The following is an 18,344-nucleotide window of genomic DNA, read 5'->3' on the forward strand; positions in this document are numbered from 1 at the left end:
TAGAACGCTACAAATTGTCTAGTTCTTTCTGTCTTTACTAAAGGCTTTTGACCATAATCTTAAGTGGCAATTAATTGCTTCTTCTTTTAATATTTGGCGAAGAAGTAAGTTTCAGGAATTTGTTTCTTTTGTGGAAATGAGAACAGGAAACTTATTTTAAGTGGTAAAACAACCAATTTCCATGTGAAACAACTAATGTCTGACTCATAAGGGACGGGGTGGTGGGGACCGCATATATTGCTTCTCAGCGGACGTGTTCACGAACCAGCCCTGTAACTAAGCTTACAGTTTTCTTGCCTTAAGCTGGTAGCATTTCCAACAGCATTCGTAGTGTTGATAGGAACACGGAGTAAAGTATGGTCTTCGACCATCGAAGATTAGGGCCCGTTATGGTCTGTAAAATAAGATCTTGGTTTGTGCAGCGTGGGCGTTTCCCGTATTCTTTCAGTTGGAACGAGGCGTGCGTCATCAAACGATCAGGACCGATTAGGAACGACGTATAGAACTTGTGCCACACACGTGGTTACAGCATCTGGACACATCTGCCGTTGGTCGTTTAGTGCTGCGTAAGGGCATAGATATGCCGGCATGCGCTTCCACCGACGAAAGTTTTCGCTTACATTTTGCTTGGTATTCAGGTAACTCTCACTCTCTCTCTCTCTCTCTCTCTCTCTCTCTCTCTCTCTCTCTCACTCTCTCTATCTCTCTCTCTCACTCACTCACTGACCAACGAGCTTCCTTACTCGCAATTGATTAATATCGATTACGTTTGATGCCATTTATCATTGACTGTCTATGGTGGTAGATAAAAATGGCGTCTGATGTTTTTCAGCATACGCCGCCTTTTGGTTTCTGATTGCTCATGTCCTTCCATCTCTGGTTCAGTCAAACACAGCATCTACCGCTTTATTTGTGTCTGTATATGACTGGCGTCTGTCGAAGACGTCATGGAGTCTCTTCTCATAAGTTCATTGATGAGCAGACATGCATTGTTCATTTTAGGGTAAATGTTTTCCACCCACTAACAAACGAACACATTCCAAACCACTAGAGAATAGCTACCGTGGGAAAGTAAATAATCTTCATTATACATAGATCTTAATTGTTACCATACGCACCAAGGTCAGCTAGAAAGAACCATGCCGACGTCCTGAGCCACAACACGTTTCTTCCATTACGCTTCACTAAAGAGCCAGTCCCATGAAACATAAGAATAGAATGTTTTTTCCATTATCTGAGATGCTGCCGTTGAAAAATACCTCCTCATCCGTTGTGTATTTATCAAACGTTGGGCAGCAGCACTATGTCTCAGTAACGGTGGGCGAAGAACTCCGTCGGCCCTTCAGGGAGTTGGTTCCGTAGGTGAGATACCGGATTCGCCGTTGGATAGTAAAAGGTTCGAATCACCGTTCAGTCGCTGATCTTTTTCCCGTGGCTTCTCTAAACTAACAAAGTTGAATTTCGTGATAGTTTATTTAAGAAGTCTACGATCGATTTCCGACTTCATATTTGCGCAGGAGGTTGCATTATCGTCAATGTACACTTAGTATCTAACTTTCCTTCCTTATATATAAATTATCTACTTGTTTCTAAAGTATCCTTTTCCTTTCATTGAAAGAAATATTGAATTCAGTTTCAGATCAACTGCAAAAATGTATGCAACGGAAATTTGGTGCACTTAGGACTGATAGTCTACCTAGAACTAAATCATTTGTATATGCATGTTACAGTCTCTTAAAACGTCAGTGCTGATTCTGCATTTAATTGAATTTTTCAAAGCGAGGATAATTATGACGCTAATATAAAACTGCTGGTTCAATTGCAGAAATTTGCTTGCTGACGGGATACTACCACCGAGAAAGGTGCCTCGAGTGCTGACGACAGAGGAAGTGTCCGTCATGGAAGTGCGTCATTATTATTATTATTATTATTGTCTATAACATTTCCAATCAGTGAACCACCATGTGCTTGGGGAAATAAGTTAAATATCATACATGGTGGTCCAAAAGTATCGATTCATTTCCATGAAACACCTGTTTAATATAGAAAATACACTACTGACCATTAAAATTGCTGCACCAAGCGGAAATGTAAATGATAAACGGTTATTCATTGGACAGATATTTTATACTAGAACTGACATGTGATTACATTTTCACGCAATTTGGGTGCATAGATCCTGAGAAATCAATACCCAGAACAACCACCTCTGGCCTTAATAACGGCCTCAATACGCCTCGGCATTGAGTCAAAAAGAGCTTGGATGCCGTGTTCAGGTACAGCTGCCCATACAGCTTCAACTCGATACCACAGTTCATCCTTCAAGAGTAGTGACTGGCGTATTGTCAGGAGTCAGTTGCTCGGCCACCATTGACCAGACGTTTTCAATCGTGAGAGATCTGGAGAATGTGCTGGCCAGGGCAGCAGTCGAACATTTTCTGTATCCAGAAAGGCCCGTACAGGACCTGCAACATGCGGTCGTGCATTATCCTGCTGAAATTCAGGGTTTCGCAGCGATCGAGTGAAGGGTACACCCACGGGTCGTAACAAATTTGAAATGTAACGCCCACTGTTCAAAGCACCGTCAATGCGAACAAGAGGTGACCGAGACGTGCAACTAAAGGCGCCTCATACCATCACGCCGGGTGATACGCCAGTATGGCGATGACGATTACATGCCTCCAATGTGCGTTCACCGCGATGACGCCAAACAAAGATAAGACCATCATGATGCTGTAAACAGAACCTGGATTCATCCGAAAAAATGACGTTTTGCCATTCGTGCAACCAGGTTCGTCGTTGAGTACACCATCGCAGGCGCTCCTGTCTGTGATGCAGCGTCAACGGTAAACGCAGCCATTGTCTCCGAGATGATAGTCCAAGCTGCTGCAAACGCCGTCGAAGTGTTCGTGCTTCGTGCAGATGATTGTTGTCTTGCAAACGTCCCCATCTGTTGACTCACGGATCGAGACGTGGCTGCACGATCCGTTACAGCCACGCGGATAAGTTGCTTGTCTTTTCGACTGCTAGTGATACGAGACCGTTGGGATCCAGCACGACGTTCCCTATTATCCTCCTGAACCCACCGATTCCATATTCTGCCAACAGTCATTGGATCTTGACCAACGCTAGCAGCAATGTCGCGATACGATAAACTGCAAACGCGATAGGCTACAGTCCGACCTTTATCAAAGTCGGAAACGTGATGGTACGCATTTCTCCTCCTTATATGGCATCACAACAACGTTTCACCAGGCAACGCTGGTCAACTGCTGCTTTTGTACGAGAAACCGATTGGAAACTTTCTTCATGTCAGCACGTTGTAGGTGTCGCCACCGGCGCCAACCTTGTGTGAATGCTCTGAAAAGTTAATCATTTGCATATCACAGCATCTTCTTCCTGTCGGTTAAATTTCGCGTGTGTATCACATCATCTTCGTGGTGTAGCAGTTTTAATGGCCAGTAGTGTATACATCCATACACCAAGGGCATATATAAAACATTGGAAGTCGTTACAGTACAAGTTGGTCACCCTGCATGTCAGCACAAAGAGACATTCTTCATGCTTTAGCCGTTAACACGTCCGTCAGTCGAATTTCAACCGTGTATGTGAGGGATTTGACATAACCGTTCCCGAGAAAATCTAGGGTGGTCACATAAAGCGTCCTCAGAGCCCACCTACGCGGTAAAATTCTACCGATGTTCCATTCAGAGAACTCGAGGTTGAAGTGATCTCCAACTGTGAGAGGAAAATCAGGAGCAACGCCATCCTGCTAGTTTACGACAGAATTCGGAATTCTATCATACCCCAATTGCTATTCCAGGAGTAACAGGTGCCTGTTGTCATTTTCTCTACAAAAAGAATGGTCCATACATCGCATAGCTAGCCTTCACAAGCGATATATTCAGTTCCGCGACTTTCCTCCCCCGCTTTTGCACCTCATGAAGACTGTTGGATTGTTGATGGCCTCTAACGAGCAGTTGTGACGGTTCACATAATCTCGTGGGTGAAATGTGGCCTCGCCTGAGCGGATGAGGTCACCTAAAGTGTTTTCATTTTCCACGGACTTTAAGAGTTCGTCACCCATTTCCATAAGAGCGGCATTACCTTCCTCCGCCAGCTGCAGCTATGGGAGCTACAAGCAGTCTTCTTCAGAGTGAAACGAAGAGTGCCCAGACCGTGTGTCGTGGCATGTTCGTCTCAGACTAAGCCAACGAATCGAACTACGTGGCCTCCTTTCAGTGGCTTCCCCAACGCTCCGAACTGCATAGTCTGATTTCGATTGTTCTCCAGGACGTTGTTCTGCGTTAGAATTTGTTGACCTGAAGCTTAATATTAGTTCGTGACTCTTTTCCTGATCTTCGACGGTACTGTTCACGCACCTCCTTGAATGTTTTACCAACAAATTTCGAGTCCGCAGCTTATGGTGTAGTGGCTAGCGTTGGTGTGTCTGGAGGATGGGGTCCCCGGTTCGATTCCGGCCGGGTTAGGGATTTTTCTCTGGCCGGGACAGGGAGTTTGTGTTGCCCACTTCATTTCATCATCACTCGTAACAGTGGCTAGATTGGACTGTGAAAAGAAATTGGACTGAGTAAAAATTGGGACTTCGTACGGGCGCTGAAGACCGCGCAGTTGAGCGCCCCACAAACCAAAGATCACCACTCTCGTCACTATCCAAGTTTCGAGAAAACGGTACCTACTCTTTCATATACAGACTGCATCTGAATGATTTGAAAAGAAGCAATAATTACATCAATGTTATCAGGAAAATGATTAGTTACAATATCCTGTCATATGAAATATCTCTACTTGTAACTATAGTATCTGTCGCATCAAAATTAGCGGGAGGGCACCTGTGTATATTCGATTTGTTCATCGGTATTCACTGATCTGAAGGGAGGAGGGAATGTTATCTCTATTGTCACACTAACAGAGTGGGGTAAAATTAATTTCATATCTATTAAAATGATTTACAGGCATACTCATATTGTTTACAGGATTAATATACATCGACTCTGTTTTTACGGTACAATTAAAAACAGCAGATTACAGTATGTTCATTGCGTGACTTCATCGTTTGACGAATTTATGAAGAAATGACTTCTCTGTCCATCTGAGTGTTAATTCGTCGGTAGTAACAGATCTCGGGTATTTCATCTATCCCAAGCTCTTTTACTAAGGGTTTCGAACGTGGCCCATTGCCAGACAATCAGTTAAAAATATATACATCGAAAGCGCAAAAGTATTTCATCGCCCCCAAAGTAAGGCGAAATAAGAAAGAGACAAATTTACAGAATACACACCAGTGTACATAATAAAGGAAGCTCATAAACACCGACAAATAGTATATGAGATTTCACAGAGAAAAACAGTCAATTGCAATAGTTGAACATGAGAACTAAACTGAACAAACCATACTAACCAGAGCAAAGTACGCTAAAAGTCCGGCAGATTGGGTGCCACACTTAGCGTTCCAACCGACGTCAAATACAAGAAAAATTGCAGAATATAATGAGATAGCTAAAGTTACCCTGTGTGACAATGAATATCATCAAAATTCGCAGCATTAATGAGGACAGCCCATATAGTACATTAAATATATTATAATCGTATGTATTAAAAGGGATAACGAATAATGGCAATCGCTACGTGATTGAAAATGGTGTTTGGGATATAAATTATGGATGGAAGAGTATATATTACAAAAAATTGTTACACGGGTACAGGAATTCAAATTTGAAGTCATGTAATTATTAAAAAGTCTGCCAAAAGCTGGGACACAAAGCATGCAACACACAGGACAGCATCAACGCAGTCCTCGCTTACGGTTTGGAGAAAGAAGAATGAAAATTATTTGACACGATAATCGGCATTGACGAAAATACATAGGCAAATGGTAATCTCAGTGGAACGTCCATGCATATAAAATCAGTGTGAACAAAAATCAAGAGGACGAAAGTTGAAAATTACGATCAGACCACTAAGTCTTTATGAAAAAATGTGCACAAAAAAAACTGCACATTTTGTCTGCCCCTATTCAGCCTCACAGTCCCTAAGCTTACACACTACTTAACCTAAATTATCCTAAGGACACACACACACACACACACACACACACACACACACACACACACACACACACACACACACACACACGCCCGAGGGAGGACTCGAATCTCCGCCGGGACCAGCCGCACAGTCCATGACTGCAGCGCCCTAGACCGCTCGGCTAATCCCACGGGAAGCTTGAAGGAGAGAGGTTCCTTTTTATTTTTATTTAATTCTTATTTATTTATTTTTTCATACAATGTCAGGTCACTGCCCATGTAACCCATACCAACAACTATTTAACTAGAAACGTTTAACTTCTCTGGTCATCGGTCTCTCTGTTTACCCACAGAACCAAAGGTATCCCGTTTTTAAGCAAAGTGGCGGATTTTAAAGGCTGTTAACTGTCACGCAAATGATACTTATTAAAAACATAAAAGGGTGGGATAAGGATGGCAGTTACTTACAGATACTAGTCATTAGTTCTGTTAATACAAACCACTACTATTTTACAAGCAATTCGTAGGTTAATGTATCAGCTAATGAAACGTCTGCCCAAACCTCGGCAGACGCGTTTCAACTTTGGGGACACTTTGCAGTACTAGCAGCTCCTATGTCGTCTTCCATCCTTACGTTTAAACCCTCATCACAGTGACGAAAAGTTCGTCAGAATGGTCGAAAAGTACAAGACAAAAACAATCGTTACGAGTAAACAACGTCAACGCAGAAGAATACGAAAGACGCAAAAAATTTGAAAGTAGGTGCTATAGCGAACTGACAAGTCATTTACATATCTATGGAAACACGAAATGAAATAAGAATTTTTTTTTGGTACAAATCATTCTGTTGTTTTCAAAACATTCAGCTTCCAAACTCATACAATTATATATGCCATATTGAGTATTCTTGGGTGTTAATGGACCGCTTCTGCTGTATTTAGTTCCTCTATTATTCGATCACTGCCGGTTTTGTAACACTAAAAGCAACATCTGTATAAGAGACTACACAAAAGGAATTACCACCCTAAGGTATATAGTGGTCTGGTAAAATATTTTAGGAGTTTAAATTTTTTTTTGAAACTATTAAAAGCTTTTACATGAGAATACTAAAATATTTGTATTCATATAAATAAAACGTTAGAGCTGAAAAGCTCGGAACCTTATAACGAATGTTCGTTATCTGTATGAATATAACACCGCCAAAAGGCGATGTATCATAGAATAAAACAGTCCGTTTCTTGTATGGTGAGTGGGTTCCACAAAAACCATACCACAGTGATCCACTGGTAAGGAGAAAATAAATGTAAAACTATTAAGACGTAATTTTGGGCCAGAAAAACCAAGAAGCTGTTGCCACAAAATGGAGGGATATTTTATCTGGACCAAATACGTCAAATAAGTAGCTATTGACGGAAAACCAGAACCTGAAAACCACACTTAACGCTTCTGGTTTGATTGCTATACAGATAACTGATTGTTAGAGAGATGTTCACTTGAAGATGTGGCTTTTAGTGCTGCGAAACTGGTAGAGATCCCATAATAAAGAACTACATAGAGCTGAAACAGTTTATTAAAACCGAAGGTGATTATACGTTTCTGTGGTTGCCCTATCTACAAGTTTTTCTAATTATAGATGCTTTAGAATCAATTTTGGAACATGTTCTCCACATTGATGTAGCTACCTCAGTATTGATGGTTTTGGAAAGACTGAAAAGTTTATTGTGATCCAAGCGTAACTAATCAAGTAGTCAATAAATCACGTGAATACGGACAACGAAGCATTAACACATATTTTTTCTCCATCAAATAATAATTTACTTTCTGTGATATTTTGGTACTCTCATGAGGCCACGTATACGGTTGGTTTCTGCTGATTTCATTGATGAATTCTGACAAAGATCGTGGTATTTGTCTTAAAATGTTAGTCGATCTGAAACTTCCTGGCAGATTAAAACTGTGTGCCGGACCGCGACTCGACCTCGAGACCTTTGCCTTTCACGGGCAAAGTGTGGTAGAGCACTTGCCCGCGAAAGGCAAAGGTCGTGAGTTCGAGTCTCGGTGCGGCACACAGTTTTAATCTGCCAGGAAGTTTCATATCAGCGCACACTCTGCTGTAGAGTGAAAATTTCATGTTAGTCGATCGTCTGAAACTATGGTCACGACCTGTCCTGTGTAATCAAGGACACAAATGGTCGTTTTCTTACCACTGATTCACAAACGTACCACTTCATTAGTGCTTAGTTAATGGATTGTAGGCACACACTATCTGATCAGAAGCATCCGCACAGCTATTAGTGGACATTAATAGAAGAAGTGACTACCCATCGTCTTTACGATGTCTTCATCTCTACTGGGGACTGGTAATCCGTCAAGGAAAGTGGGACTGCAGCCGGAATCAAAGTACATGAATAATGACAACAAAACGAGCGTTTGTTTTTGGGTCCGACGTCACTTATTCTTTATAAAACCTACTACCAGTTTCGACCACAAATAGTGTCATCTTCAGGCACCAAGCGTCATCTGCCATCAACAGCCGTTTTCGTGTGCAATGAACAGGATCGTATGCAGCGGGCCATAACTGACTGGTTTCCGCACGTTCCGTGGCAATAAAAAGCCCAGCGTTGTCACACTGTGTACTAGAAGGACAGCTGATAGTAATTTCAAACTAACGGGTGATTCCTTCCGCTAACTGCCTGCGATATTTCACAATAAGACTCTGTAATGGCGGAGCCTGTCCGCCAGTGCACGAGGCCTTCATGGTCTTTATTCATCTGTGATTAGACGTGTTCGGATATTTTTGACTACATAGTGTATATCAAAATCTTGTGTCCTGTTAATGTGTAGTCTATGAGCATTGTATTTGTCGGGACAAGTCTTTTGAGATTTTGCTTACACCAGTTGAGAGAAATGGTGGTTTTGAGCTTCGGGTTAGTTGAGCAGAATCAATAGGTTATTGCTCTCCATGTCTAAATGTTCACGGAAAATCGATGGATGAATGGATTGGTTTAAAATTGTTGGGCGCTGAACAGCGTGCTCATCCTCGCCGTTTCACAAGATCATGGTTACTCCTGTCAAAACGAAAAGCAAAAGCCTTAGAACTACCGCCACAGTCATAAAAAATTTCACGCATATTCTACAGATTACCTGTTCATTCTGTTGTCAAACACCAATAGTGTTGATAAAACAGAAGATGGCATTAAGATGGCTGTCTGATCGCGGAAATAATAGCATGGGCTCACCACCCAACAGCATAATAAGGCCAACGTACATGTTAACTGGGCAGAAGTCCTGACGCCACACATAATGTCAACAATTTCCCTACTGAAGTTTCGTCATCGCCTGAAGCTGACGGTAAGTCGCTCGTTAAGTCAACGGTTTTCCTCGTATCAGCGTACGAAACACATGAAGTGAAAATATGGTGCACTGCATGTGGCAAAATATATTTCAGTGACTTTTTGGGGGTCCGAATGATAGTCCGCCACTGTCGAATACTTGGTTTGACCGACTGCAACTTGTTTTTGGACAGGTTTCTTACAGCCGTGGCTTTCTCACTGAACCATCGCTCGATTTGTTACCCGTGAAATGGTAGCTTGTAGGGTAACGTTAAATCGAATTGTGATATTTTACTTGCAGGTTGCCTTCGCTGCCCCTTCAGGTTTCTCAGTCCCCTCAATTTCCATGTGTCCAGTGACCACTAGGGGATGATCCAGTGGCACTGTAGTACATAATATTAGTTCACTTACCAGAACAGGGGTAACAAATTGTGTTAAATTGGTACCATACAATTCCTCAGGAACGTTTTGAGTTTTTACTATTGCCTCTGAATATTAAAATATAATTTGGTACACATCAATTTGTAAGACTCTTCGCTTGAAGTACAGTTGACAAATTGTTCATGCAAAGATCTAATTAAGACATTTAAAACAATGGCGGCGTGTAAGGTAACGATGGAAAGCGGTGGCGTAGTGAAGCTCTAGGAGGTGTGGCTAGACAGGTGTTTCTTATTCGTTGGTGCGGCGATTGTACTTTTGTGTAGTTTCGTTGCGATATGCCAACGTTGGATTCGCATAATGTTCTTCAGACTGCACCACACGAAAATTTGCTTGATAGCCCGCACAGCTCTAACAAGAGAGAAACAGTGCAGACAAGGAACTTCCCTTTACTAAGAAGTTCTACTTGTTCCCGTGCCTTCTCGGACATAGGACACAGAGAAGGGTCTTGGTAAGCAGCTTTCATTGATATAAGCAGAGAAGTAACACTACACAACACTGTGTGTCGCTTTTGTCATTCGATAAAAAATCATCTTGCGCTCGAGGAACGGAACGTACTACAGTCATCGGCAATCCTAGGGATCAACCCTCCTCACGGTCAGTCACTTACATCTACATCTTAGTGGCCATCTTCAACCATACTGTGCCGACCTTCACGAAGTTCGTCAGTGGGGATACAGGATCATGACTAATTTCTAAAAAATGCTTTTAAATAGTAGGTTATGAAGGTGAATCTTTATCGAAAGTTGAACGAATAGATTCAAAGCTTTTTTATTGAATTAGGTTTACATGAAAATCGTAAAACTGAAATATCCAACGAATACTTGCGTGACTAATGTCCATTAACTCTCAACACTGTTTCATTAACTGTTTACTGTAAACAAACTGCATGGCCCGTTTATGATCTGCTATTGTTTTAAACAATTTCAAATGGCAAGTTTTAGAGCAATAGTAATGTCACATCTCAGCAGTCTTCTGTAGCGAATTCACAGTCTATGGAAATCCGAAACTGAAAAAAATAATTATTATGAAATAACGTATGTACCGCTTATAATGGTCGCCCAATCGATGATATTCCTATATTCCAACTACATCACTCCAATATACGAAGCTTGTTAGCACTTGATGTAGAGAACTGGGTTGGCGCCATTAAATTGTATAGCCGCTGCTACTGCTGCTGGCTGGTTCACTGCAGTATCTTGTTGTTAATGTTAGCTCTATATGTATTTTCTAGGGGTAAAAAGATGAGGTCCCGTGTTGTTGATGTGCTTGTTGATAAATAATTCACGACAGCATTATTTATTGGCATGGTAGCCATCTTAACTCCGCTGACCACCCAAAGACGTTGTCACAGTACAGAGTAATTCTTTTACAACATCTTTGCATTGTTTTTCCACATAAGACAATAACATACACACTTTACAAAAGTTCTATCAACACTGAGCTGACGAGGCTTCTTGCTGCTTGTATTTACAGCCTCGTCAAAGAACTACTAAGAAGAGATGTGGTTTATAAGTCAGGCATTCATCTGTTACCGTAATTTGTGTAAAAAAGTTATTAATTTACATCGAGTGACATAATTTAACAGGTCATTAAAATGACAGACAGATTTAACAATTTGTCAGAACAATTCTTTGTTGCAAAAAGGCCATTTTAAAAGGTACATCTGTTGACTTCTCTCATTGCATACATAAGTAAATAACGTGAATTATTAAATATTACAGTGGTTCTCGTTGAAAATAGATGTGTTTACGAGAATAGTGAGCGAAAACAGTACTAATGAATAAATAGGTTTCACAGGATAATTTTTATTTAAGGAGATCCAAAATACGTAAGTTGACCAATATTATTCATATTTCATATTAATTATTACAGTTGAATATAGTGTTTTCACATAACGATATCTGCTGTATCAGTGTTCAAGTGATGTTAACTTTTGTGTGGGTCAGTTATTAGTAATATTTTAATGGGTTGACTGTTTATGTGGACATGTTATGCAATCATTGCTAACATACACAATTACTTTTCTATTATCGTAATTGCTAGTTAAACTGGTCGAATTAGGAGGGTATCGCATACTTCGTTATAATAAAGCCTTTAATATGTTCCGTTACACGCTGCAGAATTTTGTGAGTTACGGGATTCACCACAAGGAATAGTGACGATCACGATTCATAATTTATTGACTGTCATCTTGGTTACTATGGATTTTCATCCCTTCCCAGCGCCGAGAATGGTACTAGCGGCGCACCTAGCAGCACCGCGTGGATATTGCGCCCGGAACTGCGCGGTTCGGAGCGGGGATGATTTTATTACTGCAGTGGCAGTCCAGCTGATGCAGCTAGCGTCCATGGCTTGACGTGCGGTATAGAGATCAATAGCTCTGGGCACATCCTGCCCGCTAAATTATTCCGACCACCGTCGAGCGTGGCCGAAGCATCAGAATGGCCACGTACCCCACCCTGGCATATCCAATTAACGCCGGCCGGCGTATGAACCCGCCGCTGCTACCTGTCATGCCCGCTGGCGCAGATTGGGCCCCGATCGTAACAGCCTGCGAGAGGGAGAGCTGCGAGATTAATGGCACCCAATTACTGCAAAACATTGTTCTATAATATCTAACTGTGCTTTCGGATGGCCATCGGAAGATATTCCAACCCTCCGTTTTTACATCTTCATTTGTGCTCCATAGTAGTGAGACATGTCAGTTCCAAAGAACTTGAACTGGAGATAGCACATTACTGAGTTTCTCGAACAGTTTAGTTCATCTCATTATGTACTTCGTGTAATTGCTAGTCTTGGAACAAACGAAACAGCCTTCGGAGGTTTTTTGCATATTTCCGCTGAATGTCGTCTTGTCCCAGAGTAAGAACAATATCTGCTGTTAATATGCCGTAGTCGTGTCTGTTAATATGCCATAGTCGTGTAGGTACATCTTCAATAAGTAATGCTGTTTAACTCCACTGTCACAATACATACACACTGAGATGACAAATGTTCATGCGATAGGAATATGCACATATACATATGGTGATTTCATAATTAATAGAACCCAGTACGTTGTCCTCGATGGTGAGTGTTCATCGGCGGTGAGGGTATCATCTGCAGTACCCCAGGGAAGTGTGGTAGGTCCGCTGTTGTTTTTTATCTACATAAATGATCTTTTGCATAGGGAGGATAGCAATGTGTGGCTCTTTGCTGATGATGTGGTGTACGGGAAGGTGTCGTCGTTGAGTGACTGTAGGAGGACACAAGATGACTTGGACAGAATTTGTGATTGGTGTAAAGAATGGCAGCTAACTCTAAATATAGATAAATGTAAATTAATGCAGATGAATAGGAAAAATAGGAGAAAGAATCCTGTAATGTTTGAGTATTCTATTAGTAGTGTAGCGCTTGACACAGTCACGTTGGTTAAATACTTGGGCGCAACATTGCAGAGCGATATGAAGTGGGGCAAGCATGTAATGGCAGTTGTGGGGGAAGCGGATAGTCGTCTTCGGTTCATTGGTAGAATTTTGGGAAGATGTGGTTCATCTGTAAAGGAGACCGCTTATAAAACACTAATACGACCTATGCTTGAGTACTGCTCGAGCGTTTGAGATCCCTATCAGGTCGGATTGAGGGAGCACATAGACGCAATTCAGAGGCGGGCTGCTAGGTTTGTTACTGGTACGTTTGATCATCACGGGAGTGTTACGAATATGCTTCAGGAACTAGGGTGGGAGTCTCTAGAGGAAAGGAGGCGTTCTTTTCGTGAGTCGCTACTGAGGAAATTTAGAGAACCAGCATTTGAGGCTGACTGCAGTACAATTTTACTGCCACCAACTTACATTTCGTGGAAAGACCAAAAAGATAATATAAGAGAGATTGGGGCTCGTACAGAGGCATATAGGCAGTCATTTTTCCCTCGTTCTGTTTGGGAGTGAAACAGGGAGAGAAGATGTTAGTTGTGGTATGAGGTACCCTCTGCCACGCACCGTATGGTGGATTGCGGAGTATGTATGTATATGTGGATGTGATAGTATCGAGGACACAAAGTGTAAAATGGCAGTGCAATGGCGGAGCTGCTATTGTACTCAGGTGATTCTTGTGGAAAGGCTTCCGACATGATTATGGCCGCACGACGCAGAATAGTAGACGCATGGGACATTCGTTAGGGAATTCAATAGTCCGAGATCCACAGAGTCTAGAGTGCGCAGAGAACACCAAAGTTCAGGCTTTATACCTCTCACCACGGACAACACAGTGGCAGGCGGCCCTCACTGAACGACCGTGAACAGTGGAGTATGCAAGGAATTGTTAGTACTAAGAGACAAGCAACACTGCGTGAAATAACAGCAGACATCAATGTGGGACGTACGTCGTACGTATCCGTTAGGGCAGTTCGGTGAAATTTGGTGTAAATGGACTATCGCAGCAGACGACCGCCGCGATTGCCTTTGCTAATAGCAGCACCTCTCATCGGCTCGTGATCAAATCGGTTGCACCCTAGGCGACTGGAGAGCCGTGGCCTGGCCCGATGAGTCCAGATTTCAGATGGTAAGAGCTGATGGTAGGGTTTGAGTGTGCCGTAAACGCAGCGAAATCATGGAACGAAGTTTTCAACAAGGCACTGTGTAAGTTGACTGGATATGGTTATGTTCAGATACTTTGAGACCATTTGCAGCCATTCGTGGACTTAATGTTCCCAAACAACGATCGAATTTTTGTGCATGACAATGCGTCATGTCACCGGGTGACAATTGTTCTCCTCTGATTCGAGGAACATTCTGGATAGTTCGAGGGAATGATCTGGCCACTCGGATCGCCAAAAAAAGAATCCTGCCGAGTATTTACCGGAAATAATCCACAAAGCAGTTCGTGCACAAACTACTGCTCCGTTAACCCTTTCGCAATTGCGGATGGCTATAGAGGCACCATGGCTCAATATTTCTGCTGGGGACTTACAACGACTTGTTGAGCAGCCCATCCCACGTTGAGCTGCTGCACTACACCTGGCGAAAGGTGATGGTCTGACGAATTATTAGGATATATCCTACGACTTTTGTTACCTCAGTTTATTCCCGAATGAAATTGGCCATAAATCATAAGAAGAACAGTGATGTTCATCTCTACAGAAGTAGAGAAAAAAATTACCTCTATTATGTTCAAATGGCTCTGAGCACTATGGGACTTAACATCTGTGGTCATCAGTCCCCTAGAACTTAGAACTATTTAAACCTAACTAACCTAAGGACATCACACACATCCATGCCAGAGGAAGGATTCGAACCTGCGACCGTAGCAGTCGCACGGTTCCGGACTGCGCGCCTAGAACCGCGAATCCACCGCGGCCGGCACCTCTATTATCCGGTAATAAATTTGTTGTTCCAGAAAGGAGCTCAGTATGCAGATACATAACATTTTAGCATTTAGCAAGTAACATAAAATGTCTGACAGATGGCAAAGCAAGTTTTAAATGTAACCTAAAATTATTTCTCCTCGACAAGTCTTTGTATACCTGGGACAATTTTCTATTTAAAAACATATAACCTCTAAAAATGAACCTTGTTTTTGTTTAAGTGTAATTACGGAAGTAGTACTAAAAATAGTCTGTTCGTTAATGTTAACTGTAGTCATGGATAAATGTCCTATAAACTAAAATAATCGCTCCGATCAATGATGTAACTAATTAAATAAAACCGCTCCTGTCGTATCTCTGGCGCATAAATGATAGATGCGCAAAAGCTAATGCGTAGCTCTACATTCTGAACTCAATTTTGTGCCTTGCTGTGACAGTTGTCTTAGCGATTTCAAAAGCACCGCTAATTACCCTGTCGTTGGGATCTTCATCAAAATCACATTTATTTCCTCAATTTTTATCTCTAATGGTCATGGCTGAAATTTGTTGTAGCGCTCTCGCTTTCCGCGCCCGGGTTTGATTCCCGGCGGGGTCAGCGATTTTCTCTGCCTCGTGATGATTGGGTGTTGTGTGATGTCCTTAGGTTAGTTATGTTAAAGCAGTTCTAAGTTCTAGGAGACTGATGACCATAGATGTTAAGTCCCATAGTGCTCAGAGCCATTTGAACTATGGCTGAAATTACTGAATCTGTCCTTGCCCAGCAAGTTACCTACTTATTCTGAAAAAGTTAACATACATCCGTCACATCTGCATCAAAATCACATTTATTTCCTCAATTTTTATCTCTAATGGTCATGGCTGAAATTTGCGGTAGCGTTCTCGGGACAGTAATATGTTCATTGTTTAGTAGCAGAGATGTGTTTCACGCTCGCGTAGATGACCAAGTGCTCATACCTCTTAAGGTATGCACTTGGTGACCATGTTTATTCGATATTTTTTTCCCCAAGTTTACTCCATACTACCACCCATACAAATATGGAAAGCAAAGAGCCCCCAGAAGAGATTTGCTTCACAGTTGCTTAAGGTTTGCATATTGGAATTCGGGAGGACGACAGTTCAATCCCGTCTCCGGCCATCCTGATTTAGGTTTTCCGTCATGTCCCTAAATCGTTTCAGGCAAATGCCGGGATGGTTCCTTTAAAGGGCACGGCCGATTTCCTTCCCAATCCTTCCCTAACCCGAACTTGTGCTCCGTCTCTAATGACCTCGTTGTCGACGGGACGTTAAACATTAACCACCACCACCACCACCGCATATTGGAGCCCATTTTTACTAGACTTTCTTGCTTCGAATTATCGTCCCTCTTATATCCCTGAATACTGTCCATTCCTGCTGGGGACTAATGGAAGATCCAGCCTCTGAACATCAAATCCATCGCTGTCAAAGAATCTTTAAAGAGAAGTGCACCGCTGTGAAGAAAGTGTTCTTTTGTAGGAGATATCTTGCACAATTAATGAGTTGTGAACAAGCAGCTTAGAACCTGGCAGTTGTTACTGTATAATAATGAAGGTAAACAATTATAAATATTCCCATGTCGTCCCAGAAAGCGCTGGAATTCTACAATATAATACTATCCTCGACTTCTGATACAGGTCGACCTGCTTAAGTCAACGATTTTACTTGAGGTGCAGTAAGAAACGTTGCCAGCATAGCACCTAATCGACATACAGAACAAATGATTTTGTTTCTAAAATTGTACAGACGTTACTGATAAAAACTTTCCTGGAAAATCAAAACCGTGACTCGAACTTGGGACCCTTACATTTTGTGGGGAAATACTGTACCAGCTGAGTTACCCAAGCAAAACTCACGGCCAATCGTCACAGCTTAACTTTCGCCACTGCAGCATCCCCTATCTTCAAAACTCGACGGAAGTGCTACTACAAAACTTGCAAGGCTACCACACCTGGAAGAATTGATACTACGTAGACACGACTTAGCAACACCTCGCAGCGGATTGTGAGCTAATATGAAACTTCCTGAAAGATTAAAACACTGTGCTGGACTGGATCTTTCGCGTGCTAGTGCTCTACTGATCTTAAATTAACTATGGCTTCACTATTTTGTGTGTCATTCTTTCGCAAGGGCCATGCTAATCTTCTATGTGCCGTTTTAGTTTTACTATATGTACCGAAGGAGCAAGTACGTCCAGCCCGCCACCCTATCACGGTGCAGTTGCGGTCAATGTATCCGTGGTAACTCTGTTGTATGTAGCGTTAGTAGTAGCAGTAGAAAAGTACTGGTGGAGGCTCTCGGTGGTAGAAATGACACTGTTCTGACTTTATTCACTTATCATACTACGCTGATAAGATTGCTCGATCGTAATGTTCTGCGGACAGAGTGTGTGAATATTGTGCTATCTAATTTGTTGTTCTCGGTTGGTGCATACTTGGCCGCACAGTGGCTGAAGCACATTTATACTGCTTAATTTGGAAGTTTTTCCATCTATTTTAGTGAAGACATTGAAAAGAATCAGCTAACGAGTTGTAAAATAGCTAGTTGGTTGATTTTTTTCTACCTCTTCAGATTTATACAGTTGCTGATTCGCAGCCATATTTAAGATTTTGATATATTTTACGATTGTCAGTATTTTAAACATAGCTGCACAACAGCAACGGTTCAACGTAATAAAATTATAAACCGCCGACCAGTTGCAATGGATAAAGAATTCTTTACCTACGTTTCAACTAATTTAAATTTGTCTTCTTCAGAAGGTGGCCTAAGGACAATGAACATCATAGCTTACATTAGAAAAGTATGAAACTTAAGTCAAGAATAGATTTTAACATAAATTAGAGAGCTCTTGCATTACAGAAATATGAGAACGACGACTGCTACTTAAAATTTTATATTAGCAAGGACTAATGGACCATCGCCGTTTTTACAAATGTCGGCATAGATCCATTTGTCAAAAATGATATATAGCTCTAGAATTACGGTTTGTCACGTAAATATAAATTAGTACATGGATCTTGCAGAGCTGACAGCTGACTGAGTGTAATCGGCCAGCGTAGTTACTCTGCGACCAGGGCAGGTGGCGCTCATGGCGCGAACCATATGCCAATTGGCGTACAAAAGCAACGTGTAAATTATCAGTATTAATTACGTCCTTAGATAAAGTAA

General features: G+C 41.8%; 1 non-coding gene across 1 annotated transcript; it reads right to left on the bottom strand.

Moving 5' to 3' along the window:
* Positions 1-17,260: 17,260 nt before the first annotated feature.
* On the bottom strand, positions 17,261-17,367 carry LOC126268506 (U6 spliceosomal RNA). The gene has a single exon (XR_007549130.1). It is a non-coding gene; the product is annotated as a U6 spliceosomal RNA (small nuclear RNA).
* Positions 17,368-18,344: the final 977 nt, after the last annotated feature.

Source organism: Schistocerca gregaria, chromosome 4 (assembly GCF_023897955.1).
Source record: "Schistocerca gregaria isolate iqSchGreg1 chromosome 4, iqSchGreg1.2, whole genome shotgun sequence".
Lineage (NCBI taxonomy): Eukaryota > Metazoa > Arthropoda > Insecta > Orthoptera > Acrididae > Schistocerca > Schistocerca gregaria.